Here is a 12,500-nt window from a genome sequence, read left to right as displayed (position 1 = left end):
TATGGCCGTGAGCAACATTGTCGCTGAACAAATCCCCTTTGGAAATCCGAACGGTCCGTAGTCTTGCATGTGGATCGTGTATTTGGATGTTTGGATCGGGTGTGGAGGGTGAGGGGTCCTCTTTGGAGAACCCTTCGTTAAAGGAGTCGACTTTGTTGCCGCTTGCTCTTCTTTTGCTTTATTACTTCTACAACTACGGGAATGAAGATTATCAGAAGGAGAGCTTCAAAAAAATGTTGTGAGATGTTCAGAGGAGGGAAGTCTTTCATGATTTAGGAGGTCAAAAGGAAATGAACATCCATGAAATGTCGAAAATGGTTTTGACAAGATGCTTACAGCACCTGGTATTCCCAAGCGGTCTCCCATCCAGGTACTAACCAGGCCCAACCCTGCTTAGCTTCCGAGATCAGACGAGATCGGGCGTTTTCAGGGTAGTATGGCCGTGAGCAACATTGTCGCTGAACAAATCCCCTTTGGAAATCCGAACGGTCCATAGTCTTGCATGTGGATCGTGTATTTGGATATTTGGATCGGGTGTGGAGGGTGAGGGGTCCTCTTTGGAGAACCCTTCGTTAAAGGAGTCGACTTTGTTGCCGCTTGCTCTTCTTTTGCTTTATTACTTCTACAACTAAGGGAATGAAGATTATCAGAAGGAGAGCTTCAATAAAATGTTGTGAGATGTGCAGAGGAGGGAAGTCTTTCATGATTTAGGAGGTCAAAAGGAGATGAACATCCATGAAATGTCGAAAATGGTTTTGACAAGATGCTTACAGAACCTGGTATTCCCAAGCGGTCTCCCATCCAGGTACTAACCAGGCCCAACCCTGCTTAGCTTCCGAGATCAGACGAGATCGGGCATTTTCAGGGTAGATTGGCCGTGAGCAACATTGTCGCTGAACAAATCCCCTTTGGAAATCCGAACGGTCCATAGTCTTGCATGTGGATCGTGTATTTGGATATTTGGATCGGGTGTGGAGGGTGAGGGGTCCTCTTTGGAGAACCCTTCATTAAAGGAGTCAACTTTGTTGCCGCTTGCTCTTCTTTTGCTTTATTACTTCTACAACTACGGGAATGAAGATTATCAGAAGGAGAGCTTCAATAAAATGTTGTGAGATGTGCAGAGGAGGGAAGTCTTTCATGATTTAGGAGGTCAAAAGGAGATGAACATCCATGAAATGTCGAAAATGGTTTTGACAAGATGCTTACAGCACCTGGTATTCCCAAGCGGTCTCCCATCCAGGTACTAACCAGGCACAACCCTACTTAGCTTCCGAGATCAGACGAGATCGGGCGTTTTCAGGGTAGTATGGCCATGAGCAACATTGTCGCTGAACAAATCCCCTTTGGAAATCCGAACGGTCCATAGTCTTGCATGTGGATCGTGTATTTGGATATTTGGATCCGGTGTGGAGGGTGAGTGGTCCTCTTTGGAGAACCCTTCGTTAAAGGAGTCAACTTTGTTGCCGCTTGCTCTTCTTCTGCTTTATTACTTCTACAACTACTGGAATGAAGATTATCAGAATGAGAGCTTCAATAAAATGTTGTGAGATGTGCAGAGGAGGGAAGTCTTTCATGATTTAGGAGGTCAAAAGGAGATGAACATCCATGAAATGTCGAAAATGGTTTTGACACGATGCTTACAGCACCTGGTATTCCCAAGCGGTCTCCCATCCAGGTACTAACCAGGGCCAACCCTGCTTAGCTTCCAAGATCAGACGAGATCGGGCGTTTTCAGAGTAGTATGGCCGTGAGCAACCTTGTCGCTGAACAAATCCCCTTTGGAAATCCGAACGGTCCATAGTCTTGCATGTGGATCGTGTTTTTGGATATTTGGATCCGGTGTGGAGGGTGAGTGGTCCTCTTTGGAGAACCCTTCGTTAAAGGAGTCGACTTTGTTGCCGCTTGCTCTTCTTTTGCTTTATTACTTCTACAACGACGGGAATGAAGATTATCAGAAGGAGAGCTTCAATAAAATGTTGTGAGATGTGCAGAGGAGGGAAGTCTTTCATGATTTAGGAGGTCAAAAGGAGATGAACATCCATGAAATGTCAAAAATGGTTTTGACACGATGCTTACAGCACCTGGTATTCCCAAGCGGTCTGCCATCCAGGTACTAACCAGGGCCAACCCTGCTTAGCTTCCAAGATCAGACGAGATCGGGCGTTTTCAGAGTAGTATGGCCGTGAGCAACATTGTCGCTGAACAAATCCCCTTTGGAAATCCGAACGGTCCATAGTCTTGCATGTGGATCGTGTATTTGGATATTTGGATCCGGTGTGGAGGGTGAGTGGTCCTCTTTGGAGAACCCTTCGTTAAAGGAGTCGACTTTGTTGCCGCTTGCTCTTCTTTTGCTTTATTACTTCTACAACTACGGGAATGAAGATTATCAGAAGGAGAGCTTCAATAAAATGTTGTGAGATGTGCAGAGGAGGGAAGTCTTTCATGATTTAGGAGGTCAAAAGGAGATGAACATCCATGAAATGTCGAAAATGGTTTTGACAAGATGCTTACAGCACCTGGTATTCCCAAGCGGTCTCCCATCCAGGTACTAACCAGGCCCAACCCTGCTTAGCTTCCGAGATCAGACGAGATCAGGCGTTTTCAGGGTAGTATGGCCGTGAGCAACATTGTCGCTGAACAAATCCCCTTTGGAAATCCGAACGGTCCAAAGTCTTGCATGTGGATCGTGTATTTGGATATTTGGATCGGGTGTGGAGGGTGAGGGGTCCTCTTTGGAGAACCCTTCGTTAAAGGAGTCGACTTTGTTGCCACTTGCTCTTCTTTTGCTTTATTACTTCTACAACTACGGGAATGAAGATTATCAGAAGGAGAGCTTCAATAAAATGTTGTGAGATGTGCAGAGGAGGGAAGTCTTTCATGATTTAGGAGGTCAAAAGGAGATGAACATCCATGAAATGTCGAAAATGGTTTTGACACGATGCTTACAGCACCTGGTATTCCCAAGCGGTCTCCCATCCAGGTACTAACCAGGGCCAACCCTGCTTAGCTTCCAAGATCAGACGAGATCGGGCGTTTTCAGAGTAGTATGGCCGTGAGCAACCTTGTCGCTGAACAAATCCCCTTTGGAAATCCGAACGGTCCATAGTCTTGCATGTGGATCGTGTATTTGGATATTTGGATCCGGTGTGGAGGGTGAGTGGTCCTCTTTGGAGAACCCTTCGTTAAAGGAGTCGACTTTGTTGCCGCTTGCTCTTCTTTTGCTTTATTACTTCTACAACGACGGGAATGAAGATTATCAGAAGGATGTTAGAATTATTATGGAATATTCTATAAGTGTTGTAAGCATTTTTCAATAAGTAATAAGGCTATAAACCAATTCATGAACCACGGACACTTTTCCTCCACATCGTCTCCTCAAGGCCCCACAGCTCGAGGACACATTGTTTTCACACACGCTTTTCGGCAGAACACAACGGGACTGTTTTGACGGGACTCCAGCAGAAGATGGCGATAATCGCATTATTGTTTGAAAATACGGCTTTGCTTTGTTTACCTTGAAAGCATTCCTCACACTGTTGTTTTCTAACCAGCGAGGGTGTTATTGTACTGATTACATAACCATGTTTTTCGAGTGTCGCGATTAAATACAATGATTCAGTTACTGCAATTCAGAATGCACTGGGGGCTAAGACGACGTCACAGCGCATTTTCCTTGCAAGTTGTAGGCAGAGTTTGTTGAAAGATGTTTTTCCTTTTTTAATTAAATATTACTAATAATGATTTAAAAGGTTTGAATCATTATTCCAACATTTGGTCCTTCGAGTAGCCGGGGTCAACACATCGATAGGGAATCCAGACGCTGCAGTTTAATATCTGAGGTGACCGTGCACGGCGAGAATCCCTTTTCCAGGCCGGACTATTTCTCAGCAGCGCCTGTTTTCTAATCGGTTGACGACTATCCTCTTGGTAAGCATCTTTCGACATTTCTGCCGAGTCCGCGTGTGATGGCTGCATATTGTTGACGGGTTCCGAGTGCGTGAAGGGCATCACACGCGAAGGCCTTATTTTGAGAAGTAAGGCTCGCGTCCTGGGGATTAGCGATTTTAAAAAACCCTGTGGATACTAGTCACTAGCAGGTAGACACGGTGTGGTCTATAAACGTCTGCCGTGTACAAAAAAAAAAGGTACTACGGGGGCACACAAATCCACTCCAAGAAATGGGTGGTGCAAACAGTAAAACGGCTATTGACGACGATCCAAAGATGCGTCTGCCGTGTACAGATTGGATTGTTGAAAATCAAAGCGCTACAAGGGTTAAACACCTAAACTTATAGATAAATAAATATGGATTTGCTGGCCAGCTTAATATGCATAAGATATTGATACTGCAGGATAAAATACGTGCTAAGCATGGGGGAAATCTTAACAAAATGGAGCAGGAGGGATATAATGATACCTATTATTGGTTTATGATACATGGGTTAAATCAGTTGATAACGTTGGGACTGGAAACACAGAGGCTGTGTTATTCCACAGAAAAGAGGACGGGGAGACTTGCCCGGTGGGGAAGAAATATGTTGTTGGTAAAAAGGAGGGCCCCCTCCGACAAATATGACCAGGTCGGGAGGGCCCGTGGGGGACATGGGGAGAAAACACTATCTCCCCAGGCCGGGGCGCCGCCAATGAGTGATGTGTTATTGAACAATATCCCATGATCGAAGTTGCTGATACTAATGTGGGCAAGGAGCAGGCTCCTACTAAATTTGGATGTTCGAATCCAAAAGCTGATGGTGGCCCGTTGTGTCATGACGGGCGTAATTTGAATTTGAGAGTGCATGAACTGATTGATCGGGTTACGGGGAAGTTTAAAACAAAAGTTAATTATACCGTGATCAGCAGAGCTAAACAGAGGGATGGTGAGCCTTTTGCAGAATATCAAATAAGGATGACGGCTTGTTTTAAGGCCAACAGCGGCCTCGCTGAAGACCACGCGGTGGGCAGCATTTATCAGGAGCAGCTAAAAAATGTGTTGCATGCTCATTCAAGTGTGTTGCATTCTCATTCAAATTATACTTATATATATTACATATATCCCGCGATTGCCCAAATAACAGGGCCTGTTGGATCTGTGGGAAAATAGGTCATATATCCCGCGATTGCCCAAATAACAGGGCCTCTAAAAGTGAAGGCAAATCGGCATGACTAGTCGGGGGGCCTGCTCAAAACGAGAAATGGATTTGAGCAGAGGGAAGTGGAACTAAATTTAGCGGAGATATTGGCACTTGATACAATTAAACCTGAAATCACACTGTTCGTGAATGGGATGCAATTAAAATTTTTGTGTGATGCTGCTAGGCATACTTGTTAATAGTAACTAAATGTACTGTCGATGTACTGGAATGAAATGGCTTATTGTGGCTTATCCTGGTTTCGTTCCCGTCTGCTAGCGGGAATATTTTGGTTAACAGAAATACAAAACAGCAAATTAAATGTTTAGCGGGGTTGCCAAAACTGCGTTTTGGTCAGACTCTAAACTTGCCGAATAATGCTTTGATTGCGGGGGGAGCGCTCTGTTTTGATGCGGCTGAATATTACAATAATTGGCCTTGGGGGTGCTGAAGCAAACTTGAGGGCAGAAATGGGTTTTGCTATGATATAGTTGTGCTTGCAGCATATTGTAATTTAGTCTTCTCTAAAAAATAATTGCTCACAGGAGGCACAAGAGGGGAAGCATTGGGCAGAAATAAAAAGAGAGCACTTAGGAATGTCAACATTGATAAGCTGCTTCTGCAGCGAGCGTGAAGGTCACAGTCAGCGGGTAAGGGCGCGCTTCCGTTTAAACATTTCAGAATAAGAACAAAACATGGTCTGCAAGGGATGCAGAGTTCCGCGATTATCTTCGCATTTATTTTTGGGATTTAATCAGAAATGTCTTTCGAGGTGATAGAAATTCTGTTTGGCAAAGATTGATTTGGGAAAAGCTTTGGAATTAGGAATAATACTGTTATTATTATTTTCTTTTTACTTTAATATAGGAGATTGGCTGGTTAAAGAAAAATGAATGGATTTTTTTTACAATATTATGGCATATTGGTTACAATTTGTGGGTCCTTTATTAAGCATTGAAAATTGTAATTAGGAAATGCCTAGTAAAAGGTGGATTTCACTAATTTAATTATTGTAGATTTTTCTTGTGGTAGCAGGGAGCTATAAGAAATGGCTCTTATCTTAAGTAAACATAATATGGGGTGCAATTTATGTCTTAGGTATTAAGGGTTATTTGGTTGTTAAAGAAATCAGACATGAAATTAACAATGCGGAAATGAGAAATTTCATGGCATTCGTCCAAATTGTTAGGTAAATTGAACCTGGCTGGGGTAGATAAGATAATTGGTTAAGGATAGGCATAGTTTCCCTAGAAGAAACATGGAGCGTCTTTAGGTGCACAAAAGACTTTCCTTGTTTGACCTGAAGGGGGCGTATGCTTTGGTAGGTCATATTGATGACTATTGGGACGTTATTACTGTCTATTGCTTTAGAGGCATACACATTAAGAATTTAGCCAAAACTTACTGCATTGCAATTATGGGGTTAATACAACTGAATGTTACGGTGATAACGATGGGCAATAACAAGCTTAGATAAAGGGGAATATCTACAAACAAACAAAAAAATCTAAATTCAGGTAGGGCCTTCCATGGTGTGAAACAAGTGATGAAATAATGTCTATGTTTTAAAAATAACATCTCCAAATTATAAAATATCAACCTTGGGGAAATGCTTTAAGTAGATGGGTTGATTAGAATGGGCAAAATTCGATAACATTGAAAGGGGGTGAGATAAAGTTTTTACAAACGGTTAAAATACAAAAAGGGGGTGTGTGTGTGTGTTTCAATGTGTCACAACTTTTCCGTTATTGCATTATTGGCGAATAGATGGTTAATCACAGCCACTCGCAGGGCAGTCCACATGCTAACTGACTGGGATAAGGGGCGGTGGCAATTGAACAAATTTCTATTTTCAGATATGTGGCATGTGAAACTAATACATTAATTATCTAGTTTCTTCAGGCATCAATCTTGCGGTTCGAGGATCTACTAATGCGGAGTGGATCCAGACCTTCCGGAGTGTGGAGTATTCCTGGTGTCCTCAAGAATTCGTAGGTTTTCTCTGGGTACTCCAGTTTTACTCCAACAAACCAAAATTGTGGATGATTGGGGGAGCACTCAAGGCAAATTCCTTGATTATGAGTGCCAGCGTGGATGAGTGTCTGTCTTTTGTGTTTCAATTGGCTGGCCACCAAGATATATCAATATTCTAATATCAAGGTGGAATATTTCTGAAATCGCTGATAAGCCTTTCAAGGACGGCGGTGGCAGAGTAGGACAGAAACAAAAAGAAAAGAATTTCGCCAAATGAAATTTTTTGATTTCTGCAATGGGAAATTTTGGGAACCTGGGGGACTAAACAAAAACAAAAGACTTATCTGGGAGGGCTGCCATTTTGAGTCATGGTAAATTTCATGCCTCAAAAAAGGGGGAGGTTATATATTCAATCTATATGCAGATATATGGCAAAAACACGGGCGATTCCCCCTTATGTCAAGCTACAAAAGCTACGTATCCATTTCAAGGGATACACATGGAATATGTGTGGTACATAATCCTAAAACAGATTGGGGAAACCTTGTTGCAGAAACTGGTCTAGATTGGCAAGCTTGGATGACACACGTGTGCAAAAAACCATCAGGCCTTCGATAAAATTAACCCATACGGTGGGGCATTACAAATCATAATTCAGACTGACAAATTAACTTGTGAATCTTTGTCTGACGTTTTTCCTAAGTCCATGGGTAAGAAGGTCGTCGGAGATGGAAACACCCGGATCCGCCATAGTAAAATTAAAATCTGAGATGACCAGAGAATTCATTTCTGCAACGGGGAGTTCCCAAACGGGAGGCGGTAAGAAATAATTGGATATTGTTGATGGAAAATGCAGCTATTATAAATCAAACCTGTATCAAACCTGTATAACATGTATGGGGGGGGCCGACCTCTCTTAAGAGTAGTACCCGCGCAAATTACCCCTGATTGTGTAAAGGAGATAATGCAAAATTTTTAGTGTTATATAAAGGTCTCATACTACAAGTTCTGTTTAGAAGGGTTACACAAAAGAGGAAATAATTTATAATTAGAATTATACCAATATTTATTACAATAATTTATACCAATTATTGTGGCATAAAGGCTCATTGAATCGAATTTTGCCGGACTGTAATATCTGTACATACTGTATCGTTTTTCAAAGAATTGATATTGACAAAAGATGTAAGCCCAAAATGTATGAAATGGAATAATGTCTACCCAGTTACAACGGCAGCAAAGGACAAGCCTAACTTTTCAACACATGTCGCGTTTAATCATTTTACCTGCTTAGTCCTCACAGGGCACGGACCGGCACTGGGAGCGATAAATGTGACGTGGTGTGCCCACGTCCTAAAACAGACTACACCCCTGATTCCACGTTCTGACCTATGGTGGTGGTGGGGTCAAAACAAATTATACGACTCCTGTCAAAATGACAGCAGGACTTTGTGCCTTGGTCTCACTGCTATTACCAGTGTCTGTTTTTCCATCTACAGTAGAGGAGATACAATTGGCTGCACAGAAATCCGGTATGATGGCGGGCCCCTCGCGACGGCGTCGCATGGAGAGAGGGTGATCCGACATACATTGATGATGAGTATAAGTTGGCTAATCAGATCGCAGCAGGTTGGGAGTATATTTTTCTTTTAATTACTCCAAACAAAAATGTTGATTGGATAAATTACCTGCATTACAATGTCCAAAAACTTGGAAATTATACTGAACAGGGATTTGTGGCGATAAAGGAACAACTGGCAGCCACTAGTCTGACGGCGTTCCAGGATCGTGCAGCGGTTGAAATGCTTCTTGAAGGAGCAGGGGGCGTATGCAACGTTTGAAAATGTTGCACTCAACAACACGCCCCCCACTGGGTCCCACACCAGGGCCAACGATGGCCTGCAGACCCTAAACCGCAAGATGAAAAAGCATCCTGGAGTAGAATAATGTCCGCTGACAGATTTGTGGCCTCACTAATAATGATTTGGCCTAATTTGTGGTAGCCCTTTTTGCTACGATTTTGACATTATGTGGGTGTTGTATTATTCCCTGCTTAAGATCTTTGATGAGCCGACTTATAACCACTGCGATTGCCCCTACAAATTCCAAATCGCATGAATTATATCTCCTACTGAAGTGCTGACACTAACAGTGAATTCCAGGAGCATGGTAATTACGAGGATGGATTGGACGAAAATGATCTTATTTTCTGATTTTCAGACCTGCCGAACGAGTAGAGCCTAAGCGGGTAAAATTAAAACAGCCAACGGTGATATCCCTCTCTCTTGAATTTGTCATAAAATGAATAACAAACATATAGTAAAAGGAGGGAATGTTAGAATTATTATGGAATATTCTATAAGTGTTGTAAGCATTTTTCAATAAGTAATAAGGCTATAAACCAATTCATGAACCACGGACACTTTTCCTCCACATCGTCTCCTCAAGGCCCCACAGCTCGAGGACACATTGTTTTCACACACGCTTTTCGGCAGAACACAACGGGACTGTTTTGACGGGACTCCAGCAGAAGATGGCGATAATCGCATTATTGTTTGAAAATACGGCTTTGCTTTGTTTACCTTGAAAGCATTCCTCACACTGTTGTTTTCTAACCAGCGAGGGTGTTATTGTACTGATTACATAACCATGTTTTTCGAGTGTCGCGATTAAATACAATGATTCAGTTACTGCAATTCAGAATGCACTGGGGGCTAAGACGACGTCACAGCGCATTTTCCTTGCAAGTTGTAGGCAGAGTTTGTTGAAAGATGTTTTTCCTTTTTTAATTAAATATTACTAATAATGATTTAAAAGGTTTGAATCATTATTCCAACAAAGGAGAGCTTCAATAAAATGTTGTGAGATGTGCAGAGGAGGGAAGTCTTTCATGATTTAGGAGGTCAAAAGGAGATGAACATCCATGAAATGTCAAAAATGGTTTTGACACGATGCTTACAGCACCTGGTATTCCCAAGCGGTCTGCCATCCAGGTACTAACCAGGGCCAACCCTGCTTAGCTTCCAAGATCAGACGAGATCGGGCGTTTTCAGAGTAGTATGGCCGTGAGCAACATTGTCACTGAACAAATCCCCTTTGGAAATCCGAACGGTCCATAGTCTTGCATGTGGATCGTGTATTTGGATATTTGGATCCGGTGTGGAGGGTGAGTGGTCCTCTTTGGAGAACCCTTCGTTAAAGGAGTCGACTTTGTTGCCGCTTGCTCTTCTTTTGCTTTATTACTTCTACAACTACGGGAATGAAGATTATCAGAAGGAGAGCTTCAATAAAATGTTGTGAGATGTGCAGAGGAGGGAAGTCTTTCATGATTTAGGAGGTCAAAAGGAGATGAACATCCATGAAATGTCGAAAATGGTTTTGACAAGATGCTTACAGCACCTGGTATTCCCAAGCGGTCTCCCATCCAGGTACTAACCAGGCCCAACCCTGCTTAGCTTCCGAGATCAGACGAGATCAGGCGTTTTCAGGGTAGTATGGCCGTGAGCAACATTGTCGCTGAACAAATCCCCTTTGGAAATCCGAACGGTCCAAAGTCTTGCATGTGGATCGTGTATTTGGATATTTGGATCGGGTGTGGAGGGTGAGGGGTCCTCTTTGGAGAACCCTTCGTTAAAGGAGTCGACTTTGTTGCCACTTGCTCTTCTTTTGCTTTATTACTTCTACAACTACGGGAATGAAGATTATCAGAAGGAGAGCTTCAATAAAATGTTGTGAGATGTGCAGAGGAGGGAAGTCTTTCATGATTTAGGAGGTCAAAAGGAGATGAACATCCATGAAATGTCGAAAATGGTTTTGACAAGATGCTTCCAGCACCTGGTATTCCCAAGCGGTCTCCCATCCAGGTACTAACCAGGCCCAACCCTGCTTAGCTTACGAGATCAGACGAGATCGGGCGTTTTCAGGGTAGTATGGCCGTGAGCAACATTGTCGCTGAACAAATCCCCTTTGGAAATCCGAACGGTCCATAGTCTTGCATGTGGATCGTGTATTTGGATATTTGGATCGGGTGTGGAGGGTGAGGGGTCCTCTTTGGAGAACCCTTCGTTAAAGGAGTCGACTTTGTTGCCGCTTGCTCTTCTTTTGCTTTATTACTTCTACAACTAAGGGAATGAAGATTATCAGAAGGAGAGCTTCAATAAAATGTTGTGAGATGTGCAGAGGAGGGAAGTCTTTCATGATTTAGGAGGTCAAAAGGAGATGAACATCCATGAAATGTCGAAAATGGTTTTGACAAGATGCTTACAGAACCTGGTATTCCCAAGCGGTCTCCCATCCAGGTACTAACCAGGCCCAACCCTGCTTAGCTTCCGAGATCAGACGAGATCGGGCATTTTCAGGGTAGAATGGCCGTGAGCAACATTGTCGCTGAACAAATCCCCTTTGGAAATCCGAACGGTCCATAGTCTTGCATGTGGATCGTGTATTTGGATATTTGGATCGGGTGTGGAGGGTGAGGGGTCCTCTTTGGAGAACCCTTCATTAAAGGAGTCAACTTTGTTGCCGCTTGCTCTTCTTTTGCTTTATTACTTCTACAACTACGGGAATGAAGATTATCAGAAGGAGAGCTTCAATAAAATGTTGTGAGATGTGCAGAGGAGGGAAGTCTTTCATGATTTAGGAGGTCAAAAGGAGATGAACATCCATGAAATGTCGAAAATGGTTTTGACAAGATGCTTACAGCACCTGGTATTCCCAAGCGGTCTCCCATCCAGGTACTAACCAGGCACAACCCTGCTTAGCTTCCGAGATCAGACGAGATCGGGCGTTTTCAGGGTAGTATGGCCATGAGCAACATTGTCGCTGAACAAATCCCCTTTGGAAATCCGAACGGTCCATAGTCTTGCATGTGGATCGTGTATTTGGATATTTGGATCCGGTGTGGAGGGTGAGTGGTCCTCTTTGGAGAACCCTTCGTTAAAGGAGTCAACTTTGTTGCCGCTTGCTCTTCTTCTGCTTTATTACTTCTACAACTACTGGAATGAAGATTATCAGAAGGAGAGCTTCAATAAAATGTTGTGAGATGTGCAGAGGAGGGAAGTCTTTCATGATTTAGGAGGTCAAAAGGAGATGAACATCCATGAAATGTCGAAAATGGTTTTGACAAGATGCTTACAGCCCCTGGTATTCCTAAGCGGTCTCCCATCCAGGTACTAACCAGGCCCAACCCTGCTTAGCTTCCGAGATCAGACGAGATAAGGCGTTTTAAGGGTAGTATGGCCGTGAGCAACATTGTCGCTGAACAAATCCCCTTTGGAAATCCGAACAGTCCATAGTCTTGCATGTGGATCGTGTATTTGGATATTTGGATCGGGTGTGGAGGGTGAGGGGTCCTATTTGGAGAACCCTTCGTTAAAGGAGTCGACTTTGTTGCCGCTT

At 43.2% G+C, this 12,500-nt stretch overlaps 11 non-coding genes and 3 pseudogenes across 11 annotated transcripts in view; all 14 read right to left on the bottom strand.

The window, feature by feature from the left end:
• Nucleotides 1–13, bottom strand: part of LOC144079622 (5S ribosomal RNA) — a 119-nt gene extending 106 nt beyond the window's left edge. Inside the window, exon 1 of the ribosomal RNA XR_013301679.1 lies at nt 1–13. This exon is cut by the window's left edge and continues 106 nt beyond it. This is a non-coding gene — a ribosomal RNA (5S ribosomal RNA).
• Nucleotides 14–329: 316 nt separating this feature from the next.
• Nucleotides 330–448, bottom strand: LOC144079610 (5S ribosomal RNA). The gene has a single exon (XR_013301668.1). It is a non-coding gene; the product is annotated as a 5S ribosomal RNA (ribosomal RNA).
• A 316-nt stretch (nt 449–764) lies between these two features.
• Nucleotides 765–883, bottom strand: LOC144080563 (5S ribosomal RNA). The gene has a single exon (XR_013302586.1). It is a non-coding gene; the product is annotated as a 5S ribosomal RNA (ribosomal RNA).
• A 316-nt stretch (nt 884–1,199) lies between these two features.
• Nucleotides 1,200–1,318, bottom strand: LOC144080420 (5S ribosomal RNA). Its single transcript, XR_013302451.1, has one exon. It is a non-coding gene; the product is annotated as a 5S ribosomal RNA (ribosomal RNA).
• A 316-nt stretch (nt 1,319–1,634) lies between these two features.
• On the bottom strand, nt 1,635–1,753 carry LOC144080427 (5S ribosomal RNA). Its single transcript, XR_013302458.1, has one exon. It is a non-coding gene; the product is annotated as a 5S ribosomal RNA (ribosomal RNA).
• Nucleotides 1,754–2,069: 316 nt separating this feature from the next.
• Nucleotides 2,070–2,188, bottom strand: LOC144080638 (5S ribosomal RNA; annotated as a pseudogene).
• A 316-nt stretch (nt 2,189–2,504) lies between these two features.
• On the bottom strand, nt 2,505–2,623 carry LOC144081028 (5S ribosomal RNA). The gene has a single exon (XR_013302864.1). It is a non-coding gene; the product is annotated as a 5S ribosomal RNA (ribosomal RNA).
• A 316-nt stretch (nt 2,624–2,939) lies between these two features.
• LOC144080426 (5S ribosomal RNA) lies at nt 2,940–3,058 on the bottom strand. The gene has a single exon (XR_013302457.1). It is a non-coding gene; the product is annotated as a 5S ribosomal RNA (ribosomal RNA).
• A 6,997-nt stretch (nt 3,059–10,055) lies between these two features.
• LOC144080637 (5S ribosomal RNA) lies at nt 10,056–10,174 on the bottom strand (annotated as a pseudogene).
• Nucleotides 10,175–10,490: 316 nt separating this feature from the next.
• LOC144081027 (5S ribosomal RNA) lies at nt 10,491–10,609 on the bottom strand. The gene has a single exon (XR_013302863.1). It is a non-coding gene; the product is annotated as a 5S ribosomal RNA (ribosomal RNA).
• Nucleotides 10,610–10,925: 316 nt separating this feature from the next.
• Nucleotides 10,926–11,044, bottom strand: LOC144080401 (5S ribosomal RNA). The gene has a single exon (XR_013302432.1). It is a non-coding gene; the product is annotated as a 5S ribosomal RNA (ribosomal RNA).
• A 316-nt stretch (nt 11,045–11,360) lies between these two features.
• Nucleotides 11,361–11,479, bottom strand: LOC144080387 (5S ribosomal RNA). Its single transcript, XR_013302418.1, has one exon. It is a non-coding gene; the product is annotated as a 5S ribosomal RNA (ribosomal RNA).
• A 316-nt stretch (nt 11,480–11,795) lies between these two features.
• LOC144080044 (5S ribosomal RNA) lies at nt 11,796–11,914 on the bottom strand. Its single transcript, XR_013302086.1, has one exon. It is a non-coding gene; the product is annotated as a 5S ribosomal RNA (ribosomal RNA).
• Nucleotides 11,915–12,230: 316 nt separating this feature from the next.
• LOC144080703 (5S ribosomal RNA) lies at nt 12,231–12,349 on the bottom strand (annotated as a pseudogene).
• Between the last annotated feature and the right edge of the window lie 151 nt (nt 12,350–12,500).

Source organism: Stigmatopora argus, chromosome 8, assembly GCF_051989625.1.
Source record: "Stigmatopora argus isolate UIUO_Sarg chromosome 8, RoL_Sarg_1.0, whole genome shotgun sequence".
Classification (NCBI taxonomy): Eukaryota; Metazoa; Chordata; class Actinopteri; order Syngnathiformes; family Syngnathidae; genus Stigmatopora; species Stigmatopora argus.
Note: the sequence above shows the minus strand (reverse complement) of the source record. Positions and strands in the feature narration are given on the sequence as shown.